The 24,203-nt window shown below is 45.6% G+C and overlaps 1 protein-coding gene across 4 annotated transcripts in view; it reads left to right on the plus strand.

The window, feature by feature from the left end:
• HIVEP3 (HIVEP zinc finger 3) overlaps positions 1–24,203 on the plus strand; it is a 422,183-nt gene that overhangs the window by 198,621 nt on the left and 199,359 nt on the right. For all 4 annotated transcript variants that reach the window (XM_034753789.1, XM_034753788.1, XM_034753785.1 and 1 more), the window contains one exon: positions 20,040–20,121. The gene's annotated coding sequence lies outside the window, so the exon portion shown is untranslated. The remainder of the gene's footprint in view (positions 1–20,039; positions 20,122–24,203) is intronic.

A 24,203-nucleotide genomic window follows, 5' to 3' on the forward strand; every position in this document is an offset into this window, starting at 1 on the left:
CAGATTTATTTGGGCATAAGCTTTCGTGGATAAAAAAACCTCACTTCTGCATCTGAAGAAGTGAGGTTTTTTACCCACGAAAGCTTATGCCCAAATAAATCTGGTAGTCTTTAAGGTGCCACCGGACTTTCTTATTTACTTTCTCCACACCAGTCATGATTTTGTAGACCTCTATCATACTCCCCCTTAGTTGTCTCTTTTTCAAGCTGAAAAGTTCTAGTCTTATTAATCTCTCCTCATAGGGAAGCCGTTCCATACCCCTAAATATTTTTGTTGCCCTTTTCTGAACCTTTTCCAATTCCAATACATCTTTTTTGAGATGGGGCAACTACATCTGCACGCAGTATTCAAGATGTGGGCGTACCATGGATTTATACAGAGGCAATATGATATTTTCTGTCTTATTATCTATCCCTTTTTTAATGATACCCAACATTCTGTTCACTTTTTTTTTGACTGCCGCTACACATTGAGTGGATGTTTTTAGAGAACTATCCACAATGACTCCAAGATCTTTCTCAAGTGGTAACAGCTAATTCAGACCTAAATAGCTCTCCTGAGTCCCATTCCAGTGCCTTAAATACAAGAGAATATCCTTTCTCTTCTTGCCATCTTCTGCCTCATTCACTGTTCACCCTGTGTAGTGAATGAAGCAGGGGTCCCATAGAATAGAAAAGTAAAGAATACATACACGGAAAAGGGCCAAATTGCAGTTGCTCATCCAACCATAATACTGGCATTTCCTAACATTGCAAGCTTAACATTCTCTAAATGTAAGGTTCTGTATGTTATTTCCTAGGATTTTTAAAAAGCAAACTGAAAAAACAAAAATACCATCCTTTGGAATCATGTTAAACCCACAGTATAATTCCCTGCCATTTACGCAGGGGGAGTAACTAGTAGCCATAGTAGATTGTTATCCTCCAAGTGGGCCAGCCACTAGAGGAGAATGTGACGCACACTTTGCTAAGTGGCTTAAAAAGCTGTCTACTGGACAGCATAGGGATATTAGAAACCAGAAATCCTAGAAGAGAGTGATCTCTAGTGGTTAGAGATGGCACAGCCGAATACGGTCAGACTGATGGGCAGTGTGGCTACCTGGATGAGACTTGCCATATTATAGACCTGGGTTCTATGCCCAACTATGCCAGAAGTGATCTTGTGCAACCTCTGTTACCTCATTTGTCAGCCCCCTTTGATTAGCATGAAACATTGCTCAGTAACAAAGGCTGTGAAGTGCACAGCATTAACACAGGTATGTGGGAGAGCTGACACTGGAACCCGTGAATTCCTGGTTTGTAGCCCAGTATGCCTTTCACAAACAGCTGCTGTTCCCTAGCTTTAACTATGTGCCTACTCTATAGGAGGGTCCAGCAGGAGGCTCAATGAAATTGGCATGTAGTAAAACTTGGGGCTGGAGCATGCTCCATGCAGATGGAATATTTGGAGATATTAGCCTCAAGCCTCTAACAGGCTCTTCTAAGCATGTGCAAATGACAGTTTTTTCAGAAGTTTATAACTTGGTGAAATCGGGGTGAATTTTCACAGGGTCAGTAAAGGATTCCTCTCAGACTCCAGGACTATACCCATACAAAATCTCAAGTTTCCTAGAGGCCTTCATTGGAATAGTTGGAAAAAAGTTTGATTTTTTTGTGTGTGTGCGCCTTTTTGACACTTTTTTTCCCTTCAGTCAGAGCTGCTGCATGCTCTTCACTTGTGAAATTCAGGATCCCTACATATATGTCTAAATAGTGATATAGGAGCCTGACTTTTGGCACCCAATTTTGAAAATCTTGATCCATGTGTCTAAAGTTAGGCACCTAAATCTATTACCAAATGGCCCGATTTTCAGATGGTGCTGACCATCCACAGTTCCCAGTGAAGTTAAATCAGTGCCTAAATATGAATTTAGGTGTCTAACTTTAGACATTAAGGTTTGAAAATGTTAACATTCATTTTTAATGATAGTTTACATGTACTTTAATAATGGCACAATGTCTGTGGAATTAATACTACAGTTGCATAAATGCCAACACAATTAACGATAATTAATCATCTCACATTGGCTTCCAAAGGAAGGAAGGAGTGGTAATGAGAAACTGTATTGCACAATTTATTTTTAATTGGGACAGACTGTTTTATTTTTCAACTGATTTGCAGCACTGCTACAGGATTGTAATTCCAGCAGAACTGAAATAAATTGTTAAATTCCTTACTAAGGTAATTCATGAATCCTAAATAATTTTGTAAATGGAGAACTGTATCTTTCCTGGGTGAGATTCCCATTCCTGGTTGGGAGCAGGTAATGTAATTAATTACCAGTGAGTGTCCAATGTGCTTTATTAACTCTGGAATCAATATCATGATAATTAATATAGGAATGCATGTTAGAGACTAAAGCCTAGATCCTCCAAGTCATTTAGGTGCCTACCTCTCACTGTTGGGCCTAACCCATTACAGTGCAACATTGCTGTAAAAAAGCTTTCACCTTTACGTATGCAGAGCAAAGGGAATCAGTTGTTTGATCTAAAGCTGTGGTGTTTTTTTGTTCTGTTATGAAAAATACCTGGTCTAGATGGACCTAAAAGGGCCTGTTTCACCCTCTGATTTGTTTGTTTTTGTGCAACATGCTTCATATGCAAAATATGAAGAGCCAGATCCTAGCCAGGTATACCAGTATAAATCTAGAGTAATTTCCAATGATATTATACTGATTCTGCACCATTTAAGTCAGATTTTCCCAGTGACTCTCACTGAGAATCGAATATGGGCCCTCCTAGGACATTTTTATTTTGGATTTTAAGAAGTTAGCACAAGGATTCAAAACTATTGGATTAGTATTTTGCAGGTAGAGTGGACCGGGGGAGGAGGGCAGCATGTTTGGATATGTGCTTCTCAGGGGAAAACTTAGAGCCTAATTCTGCAGAGAGCCTGGCACAAGTACACTCTCAATGGTATTTGCGGGTGCTCAGCATCTCATGGATCAGGCCGGGTGGGTGTGAACTTGTCTATCTGTCTCACTCTCTTGCACTGCATTTTCAGTACTTCAGCCCGAGAGTTAACAATACTGGGATTTGGCCAGTGCCTGTGACTTAGGAAAGGGTTATTCCCATTGTTAGCCAAACATCCCAGACATTACTGTCACTGTGTTTTATTTTTCATGAAGATTTGCGTATCTCATTCTTCTCCAGTTACAGAGAAGGCTTATAAGAGAGTCTTCACAGCTCCCATAGGTCGACTTGAGGTTGTCATTTGTTTAAGATGTTGTTGGCACCGGATTACAGGGGCTACAGCCAAGAAACATGTTTAGGAGTTTGGATTACTCTTGTAAATTTTAATTAATCACTTTGCTGCTGTATAAGGCAGCTCTGTAGCACACACTTAATGCTCAAGTATTCCGTTTCTTACAGCAACATTGGACTGTGGGTTAAAAAATAAAGCAGCAGGGCAACAAATGTCTCCTTTCATGACAGTTTTATTTGTGAAGGAGCTTTCTAAGTACTCCATGAGGCTGGAGGAATCTTATTTTATGGGTACATGTTAATGCATTTTACCGTTGTTATGTCTGCACTGTCCAGTGAGGAAAGTGGTCACTGGAAACATCTATCCATTTGTGCAGACATCTCCCTTAATGTAGCTTCAAAAACGTTGTCATCTTCTGGCACTTTATGGATTGCAAAAGTTACCCAGAATGTATTAAATGTGTGCAATGGCCAGTCTGGTTCCTAAGGAAAAGTCTGCATTATGGGTTATGTCTTATTACAGCAGATAGGGTCTAAGTGGTTTCAGGGTGTAGTCTAGGGGGCTGCCGAATCCATTTACCCTCTCTCAATTTATATTCATGAGAGGACAAGAATAAGCCTTTCAAAAACGAGGTTTTAGGCAAAAATAAAAATCGTCATCCTTGCCCTTCCCCTGTCACCCACGGTGCCTCCCAGAATAGCCAGGCAAAAACCATGATGTAAATCTAACTATAAGCAGGGCTGCTGCGCTCTCTGACCCAGCACTGTTTCCTGCCCCTTGTCCATTACATCAGCCAAAAGCAGGAAGCTCGAGAGCCCAGCTGTGCACCACTAATTACCACCTGTAAACGAGTGATGACAGGTGTGCACTGTGTCCCATCCTCTCTCTTACCCTCTGGTATTCCTCCTCAACCACCAACTCCCAGCCTCAGAGCAGCTTGTCAGTAACGCAACATCTGGAACATTTGTCTCTTCCGCTGAGCTTCTCTGAAGCTATGAACTACAGCAGTGTGTGTGTGTGTGTCTGTGTCTTTAAATTTAAGTAGCTTCCTACAGACACCACTTCATGCACCTAGAGATGCGTTCTGCACAACACACATGACATTAATGACGCTTTACCAATGACATATTTAACTTGGTATTTAAAAGAATGAGTTGGTGGGGAGAGGAATGGCTGAGTCGGGACAGGTAACAGAGACAGAATCTGTCAACTCCGGGCCACCAGTTCAGAACAATTCCTGGCTAGAAGTAACAAAAACTTGTTTCCATCGAATGATTGTGTGATAGTCTATGTGAAATGGGTCAGGGGGCAGCTGTCCTCATCACGGAAGTTGCCGCAGGCTCAGCAGACAGGCCAAGCAGTGTATGGACCGTGGTCAGTCTGAGCTTCCCTCCCAGCCATAGGGATAGTTCCAGTAGAACAGGGCTGAGGCATGGCTGTTGGAAACTCTTTGCAGAGGGCCCCATACACCTCTTAAGTCACATATAAATCCTATTTGTGGGTTTAAGCAGACCTTGTATGGTCCATAGGACTTCTGTTGCCACTCTGCATGGGGGTGAATTTCACCCAGTCTCCAGGGCTTTCAATGCAGTACCGTCTACCAACACTAAAGTCACTCAGAAAGTAGCAAAAAGAAATGATAAGAAAATATTATAATATAGGGCCAAATCCTGAGTTGGTGTAAAACAGCGTTTCACTCCATTGACTTCAGTGGAGCTATGTCAAAAATCTGGCTTGTAATGTACAGTCATACAAAAATACAGTGCACAGACCATCTTAAACAGTGGTTCTCAAACGTTTGTAGTGGTGACCCCTTTCACACAGCAAGCCTCTGAGGGCCTTATAAATTATAAACACTTTTTTTCTATTTAACACTATTATAAATGCTGGAGGTGAAGCAGGGTTTGGGGTGGAGGCTGACAGCTCGCAACCCCCCAGGTAATAACCTCACAACCCCCTGAAGCATCATGACCCCCAGTTTGAGAACCCCTGGTTAAACATTCAGTCCAATTGAAAGAAATATTGTAAAGAAAAGGGGAGAGAAACTGATTGATTGGGGGGGGGAAAGGGGATTTGAATCTGCACTTACTCATTTTTTTATATGCTGACATTGGTCTTACAGATTAGGTACCATCTAGACATTAATCAGAATGGAAAATCAGCTTTGGCATAAAGGAGTCTGCTCTGAAAAGGAGATCAGAGACTCAGAAATTAAAGATGGAGGAGGCATATTAGATTAGATCTAGTCTGTGTCCCTAAGGCCGGTTCGCATTTGTTCCCAATGCTGCGTTTTCTCGTGCTTTGTGCAGTTTAGTGTTAACTGTACTTATGGGCCTTCCACCACTTCCCCTCGGAGACTATTCTACAGAGTCAAAGATCTCACTGGCAGAAGGTTTTCCTAATATTCAGCCTCAATTTTCTCCTTTTTAATGTTACCCCCGAACTCAGTTACACCCCTAAATTATTCCTGGCACTTACTCCCTTCTGTTATTTGTAGGTCCCTCTCACCCCCTTTTTGCTTAGCCAAAATCTACGTATTTAGCTTTTGTAATCTTCCCTCTGACATCACTCCCTCCAGCCCCCAGGTTATTTGGTTGCCGTGCCCTAATCTTCCACTAGTTTGTCCATATATTTCTAGTACATGTCCTGAGCTCAAGATAATCTTGGCTTTTATGTTACAGCCCTGCATAGTGGTTGGCATGGAGTTGTACTATCCCAGGAGAAGAACCTGAGAGAATTTACCTCAGGCAAGCAGGCCTGTGTGAAGGGAGAAGGAAGTGACCTCATCCTGCCTTGTTTTTGGCATTTGGTACCCAGAGACCAGGACAGGCTGTGTTAGTCTGGGAGCTATAAAGGCGGAGAACCACAGAGTGAGTGTGTGTCTAGCAGCCTTGGTATCTATCACAAGAGGCACTACAATGATCTGATTTCCTGTGATCTTGCCCCTCTTGTATTTCAACAGTGGGTGCTGAATTGTTCTGCTCCACCTCCTTCCCTCCATGCTGCTCCCTGTAAGCTTGGAAGAGGGATGAACAGAGGCACGGTACAGCAGCCACTTTGCAGAAGTGGCATAATATAGGAGTAGTAAATCTTGTAAGTAGCCAGGGCTGGGAACCAAACTGACTACCCGGCCTAGCCTCTCTACCCAGATACCTGTCACTGTGCATTCCTGCCTGACTAGGACCGGCGTAACGACTTCCACCGAACTAGCCCCAGAGCCTGGCCCTCAAACCAGCTGATCAACAACTCAGTCTCCTGCTCACGTCTTAACCATCTGCTTCCAGGGGTGGTCCCTGGAGAGTCTGCCAGTCAGCATAGCAGACGGAAAGCTCATAGGCTGGTGGGTTAGATTATTTGTGGACCTTGCATACAGCCATCTGTTTGGGAGGGAGCCACAGGCTTAGACTCATAGACTCATAGACTCATAGACTTTAAGGTCAGAAGGGACCATTATGATCATCTGGTCTGACCCCCTGCATGCTGCAGGCCATAATACCGTCCCTACCCCTTCCCTGGACTCTGCTGTTGAAGTCCCCAATCCTGTTTTAGGTGACTTCAATCAGCAGAAACCCTCCTGTTAGAGATCCCTGCCCCATGCTGCGGAGGAAGGCGAAAAACCTCCAGAGGCTCAGCCAATCTGCCCTGGAGGAAAATTCCTTCCCGACCCCAAATATGGCGATCAGTAAGACCCCGAGCATATAGGCAAGAGTCTCCAGCCTGACCCCTGTCAGCCATTATACAATTACCTACCATTTCTTGGTTTTCCTTGACTACTATGTTTTACCATTAAACCATTCCCTCCATAAATTTATCTAACTTAATCTTAAAACCAGGCAGGTCCGTCGCCCCCACCGTTTCCCTCGGAAGGCCGTTCCAATATTTCACCCCTCTGACGGTCAGAAACCTTCGTCTAATTTCAAGCCTGAACCTCCCCACGGCCAGTTTATATCCATTCGTTCTCGTATCCACATTAGTACTAAGCTGGAATAATTCTTCTCCCTCCCTCGTATTAATCCCTCTAATATAGTTAAAGATAGCAATCATATCCCCCCTCAGCCTTCGCTTTGTCAGACTAAACAACCCAAGCTCCTCTAGTCTCTTTTCATACGACAGGTTTTCCATTCCTCTGATCATCCTAGTGGCCCTTCTCTGCACCCGTTCCAGTTTAAGTTCATCTTTTTTAAACATGGGAGACCAGAACTGCACACAGTACTCCAAATGAGGTCTCACCAGCGCCTTGTACAACGGAAGCAGGACCTCCTTATCCCTACTAGATATACCTCGCCTAATGCATCCCAAGACAGCATTGGCTTTTTTCACCGCCACGTCGCATTGTCGACTCATAGTCATCCTGCGGTCTACCAGGACCCCTAGGTCCTTCTCCTCTTCCGTTACTTCTAACCAATGCGTCCCCATCTTGTAACTAAAATTTTTATTAGTCATCCCCAAATGCATCACCTTACACTTTTTACTATTAAATTTCATCCTATTCCTGATACTCCAATTCACAAGCTCATTCAAGTCTCCCTGCAGGATATCCCTATCCTCCTCCGAATTTACAACGCCTCCCACCTTCGTATCATCCGCAAACTTTATCAGCCCACTCCTGCAATCGGTCCCGAGGTCAGTTATAAATAAATTAAATAAAATGGGTCCCAAAACCGAACCTTGAGGCACTCCACTAGTAACCTCCCTCCAACCCGACAGTTCACCCTTTAATACGACCCGCTGCATTCTCCCCATTAACCAATTCCTTATCCACCTCTGGATTTTCATATCGATCCCCATGTTTTTCAGTTTAACCAATAATTCCTCATGGGGTACAGTATCAAACGCTTTACTGAAATCCAGGTATATTAGGTCCACCGCATTTCCCTTATCTAATAAATCCGTTACTTTCTCAAAGAAGGAGATCAGATTCGTTTGGCACGATCTGCCCTTCGTAAAACCATGTTGTAATTTATCGCAATTGCCACTAACCTCCAGGTCCTCAACTAGTTTCTCTTTCAGAATTTTCTCTAACACCTTGCACACTACAGATGTTAAACTAACAGGCCTGTAGTTACCCGGATCACTTTTTTTCCCTTTCTTGAAAATAGGAACCACATTAGCTATTCTCCAGTCTAACGGGACCACCCCCGAGTTTACAGATTCATTAAATATTATCGCTAATGGGCCTGCTATTTCCCGCGCCAATTCCTTCAATATTCTCGGATGAAAATCGTCCGGTCCTCCCGACTTAGCCCCATTAAGGCATTCAAGTTTTGTTTCTACCTCGGATACGGTAATCCCCCATCCTGAATGCCCCTCTGTAGTGGTGCTAGTATCCCTAATACCTTCATTGGCCTCATTAAACACCGATGCAAAATATTCATTGAGATATTGCGCCATGCCTAGATTGTCTTTAATCTCCTCTCCGGCAATAGTCTTCAGCGGTCCCACTTCTTCTTTCTTTGCTTTCTTCCTATTTATGTGGCTGTAAAACCTCTTACTATTGCTTTTAATTCCCCTCGCTAGATCCAACTCTACACGGCCTTTGGCCTTTCTCACTCTATCTCTACATTCTCTGACTTCGCTAAGGTAAGTTTCTTTACTAATCCCTCCCCTCTTCCACTCTTTGTACGCTTTCTGTTTCTTCCTAATCGCCCCTTTGAGTCGGTCGCTCATCCAGCTCGGTCTAAATCTCCTGCTTTGTAATCTTTTTCCCTTTTTTGGAATGCAGGCCTCCGACAGCTCATGCATCTTTAACTTGAAGTAATCCCAGGCTTCTTCTGCCTTTAGATCCATTAATACGTTTGCCCAATCCACTTCCCTTACCAGTCCCCTTAATTTGTTAAAATTGGCCTTTTTAAAATTATAAACCCTAGTCTTTGACTTAATTCTGTTACTCCTCCCATGTATTTTAAACCGAATTAGCTCATGATCACTGGAGCCCAAATTGTCCCCCACTACCACTTCCTCAACGAGGTCCTCACTACTTACCAGAATCAAATCTAAAATGGCCTCCCCCCTCGTCGGTTCAGCTACCACTTGATGAAGGAATTGATCAGCAAGCACATCTAGGAACATCTGAGCCCTATTATTACTACTAGCGTTTGTGCCCCAATCTATATCCGGGAAGTTAAAGTCCCCCATAATTACACAGTTTCTATTAGAAATTACTTCTCTAAACACATTAAATAGTTCCTTATCCATATCCTGGGTCGATCCCGGCGGTCTATAGCACACTCCAAGCACTATCCCCGGAGAGGCTCTAGTAGTCCTATTACCCAGTGTGAGTATTGCCCAGACGGACTCTGTGTTATCTAATCCATCAACTATTATTTCTTTACAGTTTATTTCACTATTGACATACAATGCCACCCCCCCACCTTTACCTTTATCCCGGTCTTTCCTAAACAGCGCATACCCCTCCATACCTGTGTTCCAGTCGTGACTGCCATTCCACCACGTTTCTGTTATTCCTACGATATCTGGTTTCAGCTCTTGGACCAAGAGCTCCAATTCCTCCATTTTATTACCTAGGCTTCTGGCATTGGTGTATAAACACCCTAATGTATGTCGTTTAGCCTGTCTCCCATTAGTAGCACTATAAGTTGCGGGCCTCCTTGCGTCCGTCCCCCCTGTCCTTCCTATGTCCAATCTCATCTCCCCGGCTATGTCTCCTCTCATTTTACTCACCTTTTCCATACTGGAATCTGGCGTGGAGATTAACAGTGCATCTCCCAACCTTCTCCCCAAACTTCCTAGTTTAAAGCTCTTTTGATAAGATGAGCCAGCCTCCCTCCCAGAAGTCTATTTCCTTCCCTACTCAGGTGAAGCCCATCCCGCGAGAACAGGTGTCTGTCCCCGAAAGCCTCCCAGTGGCCATACATCCCAAAGCCCTCCTTATAGCACCACTCTCTTAGCCAACTATTTATTCTCACAATCCTATCAGCCCTTTGCTGCCCTTCCCTCGGAACGGGCAGAATCCCACTAACTTTAGGCTTGTGTTACCTGCCTGGGGCAAGGTGCTGTGGTAGCCTATGGGGAGGAGGAAGCAAACAGGTTGAAGAAAATTATCCTCCTCTAACGAAGCTGTATCAGCTGTGTGACTGTTCTGAGCCTTCAGGTAGCCAGGACCTGGCTGACCCACAGTGAAACATCAGGCCGTACCTGGGCTCCCATCCCCATCACTTCTGGCTGCCTACAGCCCAGACAATGCTGGGCTACCAGAAAAGTTTAGTTTCCGTGCAACGCTGACTCCCGTTGCCCGTGACAACCTGGTTTTGAGTCTATCAAGTATATATAGAAACCTTTGTTGCTGTAGCAACCGTCCAATGCTTTTTAAAATGGAGCAGTCAGTTTCTCAGGTTGAGAAGCAGCAAAGTGGTGCTGCGGTCCAGGAGGCAAACAGCTGTTTTCAATCCCTTCTGAAAAAGGTTCCAGAGGCATGATGTCTGGGCTCATTATACAAGGAGGAGCTGTAAGCCCCTCTGGGGAGAGGGGGCGGTGGGGCTCCAGCTGTTGTTTTGATGCCTGAAGGGACCCATTCAGCTCTGACTTGACACTGCAGTGAAGATTGTGCAGTGGCTGAAATTGTAAATGTTGTTGTTGTTTTTCCTCCGCTGTGCCCATTTCTTTGTCAACCCGGAAACATCAGAGTTAAACCACAGCACCAGAAAAAACCTATGACCTCACCAGAAGGTGATAAATTATAAATCACAGACAAAGACTCCAGCAACCTGCAGCCCATAAGCCTGTTTGATGCAAAGTCTTGTAAGAGAGCAGGCGGCACTTAAAGGATTGAATGTTGTAGCCTGCAGGAAAACAATCTGATACCATCTAAAAAGAGGGCGGGGAGGGGGAGTGGAGGGGATCTGAGCAGTAGGAAGGCTTGTCTTATAGCTCTAACGCTTAGGGTGGCTTTGGTGAAGGTACCTGCAGTGTGATTGCTAACCAGCAGTGTTTGGTTGCTGTTGCAGGTTGAACTCCTGCTCCCACGGTATCTTTCCCTCCCGTCTCTTGCAGCAGACAGAGGGGCTCGGATTACACCTCTCTTTCCAAAGAGGGAAATTTCCAAGTTTCTGTTTCTGGGGGGTGGAGGTGTTAGAATTGACAGTGGCAGACCAGGAAGTTTAGGTGGTTGGCAGTCCTGTCATACTTTTTTGTATCTCTGTGACTGTATTTGAGAGAGATGCTTTGGCCTAGGGGAAGCTGCAGTGCCTCGTGCCAGGAGACCATAGTGCTGGTTTCATCTCTTCTACTCAGGGTTCTTAATATTTCTATGCAGCTCATGACTCTTAGTAGTGACCAAGGCCACATTTCATCACCAGCCAGCAGGCAGGTATCTATCATTCGCCTCTGGTTCATTACAAATAAAGTAATGGCAAGGTTGAAGAATAGGGTTGCCAGATGTCCGGTTTTCAACTTGAACGCCCGGTCGAAAAGGGACTGTGGCGGCTCTGGTCAGTGCCATTAAAAGTCCGGTTAGCGGGGCTAAGGCAGGTTTCCTGCCCTAGCTCAGCGCGGTTCCCAGAAGCAGCCAGTGTGTCCCTCTGGCCCCTAGGTGAAGGGGCGACTCAAGAGGCTTTGTGCACTGCTTCTGTCCCGAGTGCCGGCACCGCAGCTCCCATTGGCCAGGAACCACAGCCAATAGGAGCTGCAGGGATGGCACTTGTGGGCGAGGGCAGCCTGCAGAGACCCCGGTCCCTCTGCCTAGGGACTGTAGGGACACGCTGGCCACTTCCAGGAGCCACCTGAGGTGAGCATTGGCTGGGGACTGCACCCCAAACCCCCTCACGCACTCCAACCCCCTGCCCTAGTCCTGAGCCTGCACCCTGTCCCGCAACCCAAACCCCTATCCCAGCCCTGAGCCCCCTCCCACATCCAAACTCCCACCCAGGGCCTGAACTCCCTCCTGTACCCCAACCCCTTCCCTCAGCCCAGAACCCAACCCCCTCATCCCCAGCCTCATCCCCTCCTGCTCACCAACCATCTGGTGAAAATGAGTGAGTGGGTGAGGGTGGGGGACAGAGAAGGGGCAGGATAGAGGTGGGGCAAGGGTGTTCAGTTTTCTGCAATGAGAAAGGTGGCAGCCCTATTGCAGAAGCTCACTTCAAGCAGAGCTGGGACTAGAACTCAGGACCTAGTATGACAAGAGTCTAATGTCATACACTCAGAACAATGAATGTTCCAAATCTGTGGGCTTGGGTATCCTGTATGTACCTACTGCTCTAACCATGAGACTGCCCTATGCTATCAGAGATAGGAATAGACCTGGGAATCCTAATACTCAGTGTTCCAATGCTTTTTAATAATAAATAATAGAGATATCCCATCTCCTAGAACTGGAAGGGCTCTTGAAAGGTCATTGAGTCCAGCCCCCTGCCTTCACTAGCAGGACCAAGTACTGATTTTGTCCCAGATCCCCAAGTGGCCCCCTCAAGGATTGAACTCACAAGGCTGGGTTTAGGAGGCTAATGCTCAAACCACTGAGCTATCCCTCCCCCACGGTGTTTTTCACAATCACCTGTGTAACTCACTAGCAAAGTGTGTGTGGTATCACTCTTAAGGGGCTGGTATACATGGAGGATATCTGGCTGGTTCTGCTGTCAGTTGTGCCATTACCTCAAGTGGATTGGATGCCTTGGGACATAGCTAAGGAGCTACAGAGCCTTCCATCTGTAGGGCACTGATTTGAACCCAGCCCAGCTCAGCAGGGATTAAAAACTGTTCCCATCTGATAAACGTTTGGTGGGCCATACACAAGATGAGTGTAGTGGTTCTCAGTTAGCTACCACATTGTATAAAGTCATCACCACACTTCAGACCAGTTGGTACAGTCTGCAGAGAAGGCATGGAGACTGAACTATCCCTGTTACACTTAGAGGCAGCCTCTTGCCCCGATCAGGACTGTGGCATGCTGTCAGGGCAGAGTTTGTGGGATTGTCCTGTTGATTAAACAGAAAACTTCATTCACCAGGGCTGTGAAGCAAACCCCTTCCATGGCATTACATCCATATAATTTAATTTTTAAGCTGACGTGTGTGACTATACGCAATTTATTTTCCAATGTACAAATTAGCTCATTAAATAATTTGCATAAGGTGCACAACACTTGGCAGCTAGCAACAGGAGATCAAACCCACTTGCACTTGGTTCACCTGCATTCAAAATCATGTAATCTTCCTGAATGATTCATCCAAAGCCACAGCCCCGAGCCATGGTTTGCCCTGTGCAGAGCTGCTCCATGGAAAGGGACAGGCTGTTGAGTTAAAAGGAAGCTTTTTAGCTGCAAAAATTGTGCAAGCCGGATTGAGCTATTTCTGGAACTCGCTGTAATGTATGCGTCTAGCCTCACTCTCTTCAGTAACAGCCAAATGTTTTTCATGCAGTAAAGAAAGTAAAATAGAACAACACTGTCCTGGAGCCAGATTTTCCATGTACTCCCTAAACCGTGGCTGCAAAAGCCTGCATGTGTGCACACAAACACGTAATTAAATGCATCGGTTACAAGAGGGGTATTGCATTGAGACAAGAATCTTCTGAGTGTAATCTTAGTTCAGCCTAGGGTTAACCACCCCACTCTTTATTATTATTGTCAATTAGAACTAGTCAGGAAGCTTTTGACAACATTTTTTGGTCGGAAAATGCTGATTTGTCAAAACTCGGGCATTTTCTGGGGATGTATTAGTTTTGGCAAAACTTTTGTCAGGAAGGTTTTTTTTTAGGTCCAGGACAGAATTTCTGCTCAAAATCAGAGCGCCAGACAGCCCCACCCCAGAATAACCAATAGCTCGGAGATGTTAGGGCACTCACCTGGGATCTGGGAGATGTGAATCAGGCAGAGCGGGGACTTGAGCCATGGTCTTGCGCGTCCCATTAAATGCTCTGACCACTGGGCTCTAGAGGCAGCCTCGCGCTCTCGGATCAATGAATATTTAATAATTTATACAAAATGGTACAGCTCCAACAGGAGAGAGTTGTTATACCAATAGAATAAAAACCAGCAGGATCTTATTAAGAGGGATAAGGCAAAAATGCCACATTTATTGTAAATATAATACTAAAGCAAAAGATAAAAGTAAACAACGTTGTTTGACTACTTATTCCTATCACTACTTATTCCTTATACACACACACATATATCCATAGATATACATATATATACACACACATATATTCATTCACACAATCATTCATTCAAGTTCTGTATAGGTGTTCTAGTTACCAGCCTAGAAGTTGCTCATGCCAAGTTACTGGCCAGGTATCTTGATCATGAGGATGGAGCCGAGTCTGTGTCAGATGCACCTGATGCTCCTGGAGGTTGGCAGCAGAACCAGAGACTCAAAATCCTCAGTCTTTAGAGTCCATTCTTATAGGAATTGATTCCTATGTTAGTCTATGGGAGCTGTTTCATCCTGCTGTTGCTGACTCAATCAGCGGATGGCACATTCCTGGGCACATTCCTGGTGGCTCCACACTGTCCAAAGTTTGAGTTTCTCATCCTTCCAGGTGATGGAATGGATCCCAGTTTATCCTCGGGGGTTCTGGTGGTCCACTTGACACATTCTTCGGCCGAGGGATACTCCCTTTCTAGGCTGGCACCTTCCTAACCATTCGTGTACATCAAGCATTCATCAACATACATTCCATATCTTAACCATATTTTAATTTACTGACTCCACCACTTTTGGGGTGTGTGCTAATTCATTTGAGACTCCCGACCTTTTAATCACAGAGGGTGGAGGTCTGTTCCTAGAAGCCGTTGCTGTTACAATGAAGTGAAAGTCACTTAACGGCTTATAGCGTTTGTTTACATTGTATCAATTACTTCAAGAACAAAGTCAAGCTTGTTTGTAAGTTTTACATAGTATTAAAGTATCTTTCACAGGACAGATACAATCAATGGTTTCTACAGACAGTAGCTTACAAGTTTACTTAGTGAAACTGTTGGATTTTAAAGTGTGTGGGACAAATTATGGAGGGGTCACTGTCACTTGGGGGAATCACTGTTAGTACCTTCTTTAATATCCCTACAGAGTGACTTTGTAGCCTAGTGGTTAGGGCACTCAACCAGGGTGTGCTTTGTGTGGTAGCTACACTGGTGCAAAAATCCCATCGCAGACAAACCCATTGTCTTTGAAAAAGAATGGGGGAGAAGTGCATCAAGATACAGAAGGGGAAGTGAAAGCGAATAATAGTACATAGCACTCATTATAATGATTTTCATCCATAGATCTCAAAGCGCCTTACAAAGGAGGGTCAGTATCTCCATTACACAGATGATGAAACTGCCACTAAGAGGGAAAGTGACTTAGTCAAGGTCACATATGAGAGAGAGGGAGAGAGAGAGAGCTGGGAAGATAACCCAGGTCACCTGACTTTTACCCTGGTGTCCTCTTCACTGGACTGCTGCCCAGGAGGAGAGAAAAGGGAAAGCAGGAAATAAACAAGACACACACCGGGGGTTTGGGGAGGATAGAAATGTTTCCAGGTTATATTTTCAATCCCTGGTAGCGTGGTGGCTTGGCTGTTTCTAGCGAACAAGCCTGACAGTGATGCCAGCTGTAGCAGGGAGAGGCTGAGATAGATTTTTAGTTGTTTTCTTTTTGGAAAGTTGAGCGGTACAAAGTGCAAAGCATTAATACGTATCAATGAGTGGCTGGTCACACATTCCTTTGCACACACTAATGGAGAGCTGGGTGAAGTTATTAGTAGGCATCGTCTCCAGAGTAAGTCAGACAGCGGGCTGCAGTCTTGGTGTCTGAGGCCCCCATCTCCTCGCCATATCCCACAGGGGTTAAGGCAATTGAGGATATTTATAAACTGCTGTGACCGGTAATTAAAAAGAAAATAAATTGCAGTTTTCACACCTTAATGGAAATCCACTGTTATGAAGAGTATGTCACTGGGCTAAGCAGACTCTATTCAGTCCAGAATGGAGCCAAGGTATCTGACTGGTAGAACATTTATTTCTTAGTGCTTTATATGAGGCACTGCTATGTGATGTGCATTGGCAATGGGGGGCCAGTACTCTTGGATTTGGTTCCTTCCCGAGGTTGGCAGTATGATCAGATGGTTAGAGCAAGGGACTGGGAGTCAGAACTCCTTGGTTCTCTTCCTTTTCTGCCCCTGATTTGGTGGGTAATCTTTGGCAAATCATTTATCTGTTCACCATTGTCTCAGTTCAGTCCTTTGTACAGCCAGTCTAATAATGCCCATGTCCTAGCTGCACTATGACGCTAAATTATTTAGTATTTGTAAAACAGCTTTCAGAGCATCAGATGGGAGGTGCCAGATTCCCATAAAGTATTATTTACTGCACTATTATTGTTACTGCGCAGTTTCACTTAGGGCCCTTTAAAAATGTCTGCACAAGTTCAATGGATATTAAAAACATTTGGAAGTTGATTCGCGAGACACTTGCTCACCGTACAGCACTATAAGAAAACATGCAGCCTTGCTGCTGAAGCATTGGATGGTTTTAACATGCAGTCTCATTTCATATTATACACTGCACTCATGCAGAACTCTTAAGCCCATGTGCAGACTCAGACATCTGTGCCTATCACTGCGGTTGTAATTTTTGTCAGGCTCTCCCACACATTGGTGATTGTTGGGTCTTAATCACCTCGATAGAAAGACAGACCGTTACCCACATAAGCAGAACATATACAGATCTTTAAAACCACTGGGAAAATATAATTTTTTCCCACATAATTCTCTCCTGCACGTAGTGTGATCCTGAGATTCAAAGGGAAAACAAAACATGGAGAAGGTTGGAGCATTAATTGTAGGTAATACAATTTATTTGGGAATGCAGGGCATTGGATTAAAATTGGATCTTGACCCTTCCAGAAACTGCAGTTCCTATACTAGAGGGGGAAATATAAATTTCAGATTACACATACTATATTCAATACACTTTTCTCTGCTTATAACGGACACTTTGCTTGCAGTGAGCTTTTTCTGGCCTTTTATAAACACTTCTAGCTCTCTAAGGACAGAGGCATTGTGGGACGGAATGTTGGCAGGTTATAGAAATTTGATTGCCTACTAAATAATTCTCAAGAAGGTGGGTAGACTTCATTTAGTGAAAGGGACAATGAAGTCCTATGGAATTTAATAGAAAATGGTAACTTTTCCAATGTTTGTGACATAGGCAGGTTCAAAAAACCTATAAAAAGGATCTCATTCTCTAGTAAATCCTATGCATTGTTAAAGTTATTTTTATAGAACTCTGTAAAGTGTTTGTGTTTTTATAGACCCCTCTTGGTTTCATCCCTGTTAAATTCACTAAGGCTTGTCCTTAAGAGACAGTTGAAAGCCTCAAAATTCAACAGGTTTTTCTTTGTTCCGAATTAGATGTTATTCTTTCTGTGCAGTTTTTTCCTTCAGAACAAATGCTTTAGTTTTTTTATTTTAAACAAGTGTGAAAAATCCCAATGCTTATGTTCAGCCCTATAGTACAAGTATGTTTGTAAGGGATCTCATATGTTTGTATGTGTGTGCACAGTGGAAGAAAAACATTACTAAGGGGTCAGATTTCAATTTCCAGTAAGTTATTTAATCATGTTTTATTTTCAGTGGGATGGATGTGGAGAAAATGACTTGAAGAATTATGAAGAAACCTTAAGATGTCCGTTTTCATTAAACCCTTGTAGTAAGAATTGGCTTTGTCGTTCTTCCTTCACACATACAAAAGCAAAATGAGTTGAAATGGCCAAGGAGAATGACCATTCCGTGTGTCTTTTCAGAAAGGTCTGGGAAGGAGCATAGTGCAGTCAAGGGAGCATAAGACCTGGGCTCAAAAATGCTGGGTTCTGTTTTTGGTTCTGGCACAGTGACATTTGGACTCTCTGCCTCAGTTTTCCCATCTGTAAAAACCAGGATAAGGTTACTTGCCCACCTCACCGGTCTCTTGTGAGAATTAATTAACCTTTATAAAGAGCTTAGAAACCCTCAAACAAAAGGTGCTGTATGAGGGCAGAGTCTTAGGGTTGTCTTTAATTTCTACCACAGATTCTCACTGTGCCTCCTTCTTTCTGTCATTTGCATGCACCCTGTCCCCCCTAGATGCTTTCACCTACATTTCTCTCCTCAGGGCTTCTCCCCTTCTGGAGATTCTGGACACTGGTTAGAACAGACGGAAGTTCGGATTTATGCAACAATAGTGTAGCTGTTCTAACTAGTGTGTACTGGGGAGCGAAGCCAGCTGATGTGACACTGCCTGGCAGGTTTAGTATGCAGTGACAGCATAGCCGGGGCTGTCTGAAGGCACTTTCATTGACACTGCACAATGGCAGCTGTCAGAGGCTTCCTCTTGCTGCTGTTATTCCTGGAACCATATTGTCTTTTCCTTAGATCTGCATTAAATGAAGCTGAGCAGCCATTTGATGACTGTTTTCCTGGGTACATTTTCGTGACGGGGTGCACATTGTCTAGTAAAATTTAGCCCACTTTGTCCTAAATAATCGCCAGGTTATAAACACCCCTTAGAATGCTGAGGAGGAATTCACTGCAGTGAGCCAGTGAAGCAACCCTCTGGCCTTCCGGCCCCGTTTGAAAAGACTGGATCTTCCCCAGCTCCTGAACTTTTGCAGAACCTCCCTTCTTACTGACTGCAACTGAACCTCTGGAGCCAATCCCGTCCTTGTCCTGGCTCTCCTCCCTACAGCCATCAGCTTACTCCAGCTTCCCATCGCCGATTAGCCCAGGAGATGCGCTTGCATAGCTTCATTGGGAGCTGTGTGCGTGCATCTTCTGAGACGCTACAGTCAGCAGCTAAGGTCCATGTGGTCTCACCTTTGCTGCTGTTTTCCCCTAGGCTTCTTCCTACTCCTTTTTCTCAACCTAGAGAGTGACTGCCGACTCTCTCCCCCTACTGCCCCTTCCTGCTCTCCCTGGCTTTATACAAGCCCCTCTTCTTCCTGTCCAGCTGGGCTTCAGGTCAGTTAGGGCTGTATATCCAGCCTACACCTCACCCTGGTGCAGCCCATCTTGTCAAGCAGCCCATTTTCACCCCCTAAGGAGTGGAGTGGGGTGAACGTCCCATCACAGGAGTGCATACTAGAGATTAGTTTCAGCATCTGAGAGGCAGTCAGCACTGTCTTCAGCAAGAGATTCACCACAGCTTGTCTACCAGCTGCAGGAATCTGTCACTGATCCCTTTGATAGTGTCCCCTAGGACCGGGAGTCCACAACCACCCAGTTCCCTGGTCTTGGCCACCTGACATCGGTTTGTTTCAAAGGTTCCCTCCCCTGCCTTTGTGGTTGGAAATAAATCGGTTTAAATGTACATAAAAAGCCTGGTTCTATGTGACACCGTCATTCTGTGGGCATTATTTCAGAGCAAACGCTACTGATCCCCACTGATTGAACAGTGACCCCACAATACCAGAACGTGAAGGATGAGAACTAAAAGTAGGGGCTTGGTGAATGGGTTTAGTCTAATTCAGTACTCACGCTGGAAGCTTCACAAGTTCAACTCTAACTGGAATGTTCTTAGGTTCATGTCCCACGTGGAGAGCATGCAGGGACTGGGGCAGGGAGAACAAAATCCCATGCAAGTATGGGGTGAAAAATGGAGCCGGGAGATGGGAGTGTGGAAACAGCAGAGTGGAGAAAAAAAGCCTACTGCACATTGGTGAAGAAAGGTAGCTGGAAGGTGTGTGAGTGACTGAAGTACCTGGGGTGGATGTGTTGGTTGTGTGTGTATGTCTGAGAGTATGGTCACTTAACGTGTGTTATTTTCTGATCCAAAGGAAACCTGGGTAGCTACATTTGACTTCTCTCTTGCTTCTTCCCCACAGGCTCCCTTTCAAAGATCACCATCTTAATACCTGAGTATTACTGCAACTTCAAAGAAATGATTCAGTAGCTGCAGCTCACCAGGTAAGAGACTTGGAGGTTATTTGGACGGCTAGTTGTCTTACATGAGTTGGTGGCTGTCCATAGTGATAGCTCTGTTTTGGGGAGTATCACTACAGATCCGCTCTAATGACTTGGAAAGACTGTCCGGAGAGCGGAGTCTACAAAACCTTCAAGAGGATGCAGCCATTCTGGGGCCAAGCTAGCTTTAATTTCCAGCCATTGGATCGTGTTATACCCTTCTTGGCTAGAGTAAAGACCACTGTAGTGTCAGATATCATCTTCCAGTAGAGATACTTAAACTGTGAGATAAGCATGGGATCCCTATAGGAGCTGAAGTTTTTCTAAGAATTTCTGAAAGTTTTTTCAAATTAAAAATGGAAAAGGTGCAGGCGACCTTAGCTGCCATCTCTCAGAGAGGCTCCCTGTGCACAGAAGCCTGCAAAGTCTATCTACGTGTGCTCCTCAGACCTTCCCACAGATGGTTCCTCTGTTTCACTTATGATACAAAACCCTGCCCTTTAGTTTGCTCACAGCTCCAGGGGGTATTTACCCACGTTCTTGTGGTACTGGTAGCAGCCATGATATAACCAGGAATACACAGAGTGTATCCATTCTTCCCTGGAGAGACTGTACAAAACAAAGGGCTAGATTGCAGCTTTACACCCATGTGCCTGCACGGGGAGCAGTGTGGAGACCACCCGTTCCTGGCGGAGCACTGGAAGGATTGTGCCTTGGGCACTGCTTTGTGGGCAAGGGGGAAAACCATCTTCTCAATCCATGAGAACAGCACAGATTGCTTCTCCTTCTGCACTGCCCCTGCTGCAGGAGTTGGGGAGTAGATGGCAAAGGCAGGGCCTTGGCTCCATCTCTTGCAAGCCTCTTCTTTTCCAAGTCCTCCTTCAGAGTTCGCAGGGGAAGTTAAAGTCCCCCATAATTACACAGTTTCTATTGCAGGGGCTGCTGTGGTGAGCAGTCCCCGCACAGCCATGCAATGGGCACAACTGCCAAGGTTTGTGCCGCTCCACATGTGATGTTGCATGCAAGTTATAGAATGAGCAAGTTTGTACATTTGCTAATTTATTTCCATAGGACCATAAACCTCAATCTGTGGTCAACACACCCTGCCCTGAGCAGTGGGGGGTGGCATTTGGAGCTGCACAGAACTTGTCATCTCTGGGCTGCTCAGGTGGATGGCAGGATGAATGGTGAAGGGTATTGGGGGTATAGATGGGTGGGTGCTGGACAGTGCTAGGCTCTCGAGCTAGGAGGTGGGGTGAGTGTTGGGTTGGTGCTGACTGGACTGTGGGGAGGCTGGACAAAGTGGAGAGGTGCGTGGAAGCTGAGAGCTTTGTGGGGATGGGAGCTCATTGTCTGGTGGGTAAGCTGGGAGCTGAGGGAGTTTCTGGGGGGCTAAGAGGGCTGAGTTGGGTGTTTCTCTGGGGGCTGGGGTTAAACTGGGGACTGAGGGGAATCTGACTGGGAGTCTGGGGGCAGAAGCCTGGGTTGGGGCTGTCTGACTGGGAGGGTGCTGGAGCCTGCAGCCAGTACTGGGCCTCTCCCCTGACCCGCTGGCCGCTGCCTTCCCCTCTGTAATCCGGAAGTGGGAGCAGTGCCAGAGAGAAAAAGGAGCTCCCGACAGAGCAGGCCCCGCAGCAACTTCTAATGATGTGCTGCTGCAACGGGCACTCGGCAGCCCTTTGTGGGGCGAGCTTATTGCGCCTCCTTTGCCATGCCAGAGTGATGACCTGGGCCAGTCTTCATTTCTTTAGTGCATTGGGCAGGTGCCCAGGTTCACCCCTCTCTTGAATTGTTTATAGAGAGAACAGGGTCTAAGGGAACCTTCTATCACAATGGTCTAATCTTGAGCCATACATTGTGCCACAAGACGTGTCATCAATGGGAGACGGAATTTTCTCTAGCTGTTGTGAAGTTGGTTTCTAGATTGTTTTACTGAGTTCTGAAAGTCACCAGCCAGCACCCAGAGCTAAGAAGTTTCTTCTGCCTGCAGTGCAGCAAGGATGGCTGAAGGCCCATACCTTAGAATCAGTGTTTGTGGAGCAAGAACGACCCTTTTTCTCTACCTCTAAGCAGAGAGACTGGCATTTTCTTAAGTGAAGGGAAGGTAGTGGGGTGTAGTGGTAAGAGCAAAGGACTCAGGGCAACAAAGGTCTCTTTTTGACTCTGCAACTGATTCATTGACCTTGAGCAAGTCATGTCACCACTCTGTGCCTCAGTTTCCCCACCTGTAAAATAGGGGCAATAATTGCCTAACTCCCGGAGGGATTGTGACAATGAATTAATGTTCATAAAGCTCTTGCAGGTCATCACTTGAAAGGCATTGTAGAGCCAAGCCACAATCACCTTTGATGATAGCATGAGCTCCAGGGTGGGTTTTGTGCTGTTAGGTCTCTAATGAATTTGAATCACTTGGCTCATATGAGAGAGATGAACAGAATCCTTGCATGTAAAACGCTCTTTATTGCCCCCCCCCTCCCCCCGGGAACACAGGGCTTTAACTGCAGAGTCATTTGTCCCTTGGCAATTTACTGGTGTCCTTGGAGTCAGGATATTTTGTAGAACCACAACTTGAGTCTCTTGTCATTGTTAAAAGGAGATGACACTGAGTGGGCAGTGAGGCTGCATTTCCTACTTGAGTGCATGAGCGGGAAAGCCATTTCGGAGGTGAAGGTTGTGGGAGGAGGAGACACAGCTTGTGTGTGGCTGCCGCTGCAGAAGAGGAAGTGAAAGCAGCAGCCTTTCTTGGAGAGAAGCCGTTGGCCTGGAAATAATGTGACTGTGGTCAGAGCAAGACTGATGTTTTCCCAAAGAGCCCGGCAGCCTCACACGGTGCTGTTAGTGACTGAGGCACAAAGTCCCTTTGTCTGGTCAGTGAACATTAATTGAAGGGGACAGATTTGTCACCCTGAAAGCTGCAGGTGCACCCCTCTAGCGTGAGCCCAGGGCAGGCGTCCTCAGTCGACACCCTCTTGCTCCAGCAGAGCTTGTAACTCCTCGTATCAGTGACCTTTAATTTAACAAGTGGCTAAGACAAGTGTTCCTGCAGCCTGCTCGGGATTCAGAAGTCAGTTCGCAGAGGTGACCGGATAATGCATTCCCCTGCTGCTCTGTTCAGCCACTCTGTCTATCCAGCCACCTCTTTTTCTGCAGTCAGGCTTGTGGTTTTGGTGCTGGGCCGGCCAGGAGCTGAGTAAAGACTTGGCAACTGGGGAAAGAAACAAAGGGATCTGAATAAACTTTAAAGTGTTTGTAAACAATTGCACTTCATCAGGTTCGCTGGCCTGCATGCTGACAGCAGACAAAACTTAGGAGAGGTCTCTGACCTCAAAATCTCCCTCACTCACTCACACACACACGAACGACAGCCAACTGTATGTAGCAGAGAACATGCCTTATTTCACAGAAGCTCCATCTGTCTGTCTCTGTCCATTCACTTTGTACTCTGCTCATCACTATGGCAGCTGAGCACTTCGGTGTAATCTTCTCTTCAGGCTAGCAGCACTGAGAACGGTGGGTGGGGGGGAGCTAAGAGGAACAGGAGGCATTCTGTTAGCTCGGCTCTGTTTTGGGGGGTTGATGTGCTGCCTGGGGGACCAGCAGCACGTCACGCTCAATAGAAAGCAGATCCTGGAAAAGGTGGGAATGGACAACAACAACAACAAAAGCCACTCTTGGTTAAAATCACTCTGGGTGATTCTGTTCCCTTGGAATAAAAAGAAAAGGGGCGACCTCTTCTTGTGATGGGAGACTCGAGTGGCTAAATCTAAACAAAAACAAAAGAGGAAGACAGAGCTAGAGGACAAGGGAGAAGGGAAGGGATGAGGGAGAAGACCCTCCTCCCTATCAACACCAGAGTCCTTGGGTGTTTCTGTTTAAGATGGGGGTAAATGTCCTAGCAGAGCTGGGGGAGAAGCAGGTGTGGATGATGGTGTAGTAGTGGTAGAGGTCAACAGCAGCTGAGACATGGGGAAGTGCTGCAGTTAACAGCAGGGACACAAGCAGGGGAGGTGGGGGCGGAAGCAGGAGAGGCAGATGCTGAAATTGTGCAAGCAAATGTACTGCAAAGAGCAGCCCTGCATTGGCAG

The sequence above is a fragment of the Trachemys scripta genome, chromosome 20 (genome assembly GCF_013100865.1).
Source record: "Trachemys scripta elegans isolate TJP31775 chromosome 20, CAS_Tse_1.0, whole genome shotgun sequence".
Lineage (NCBI taxonomy): Eukaryota > Metazoa > Chordata > Testudines > Emydidae > Trachemys > Trachemys scripta.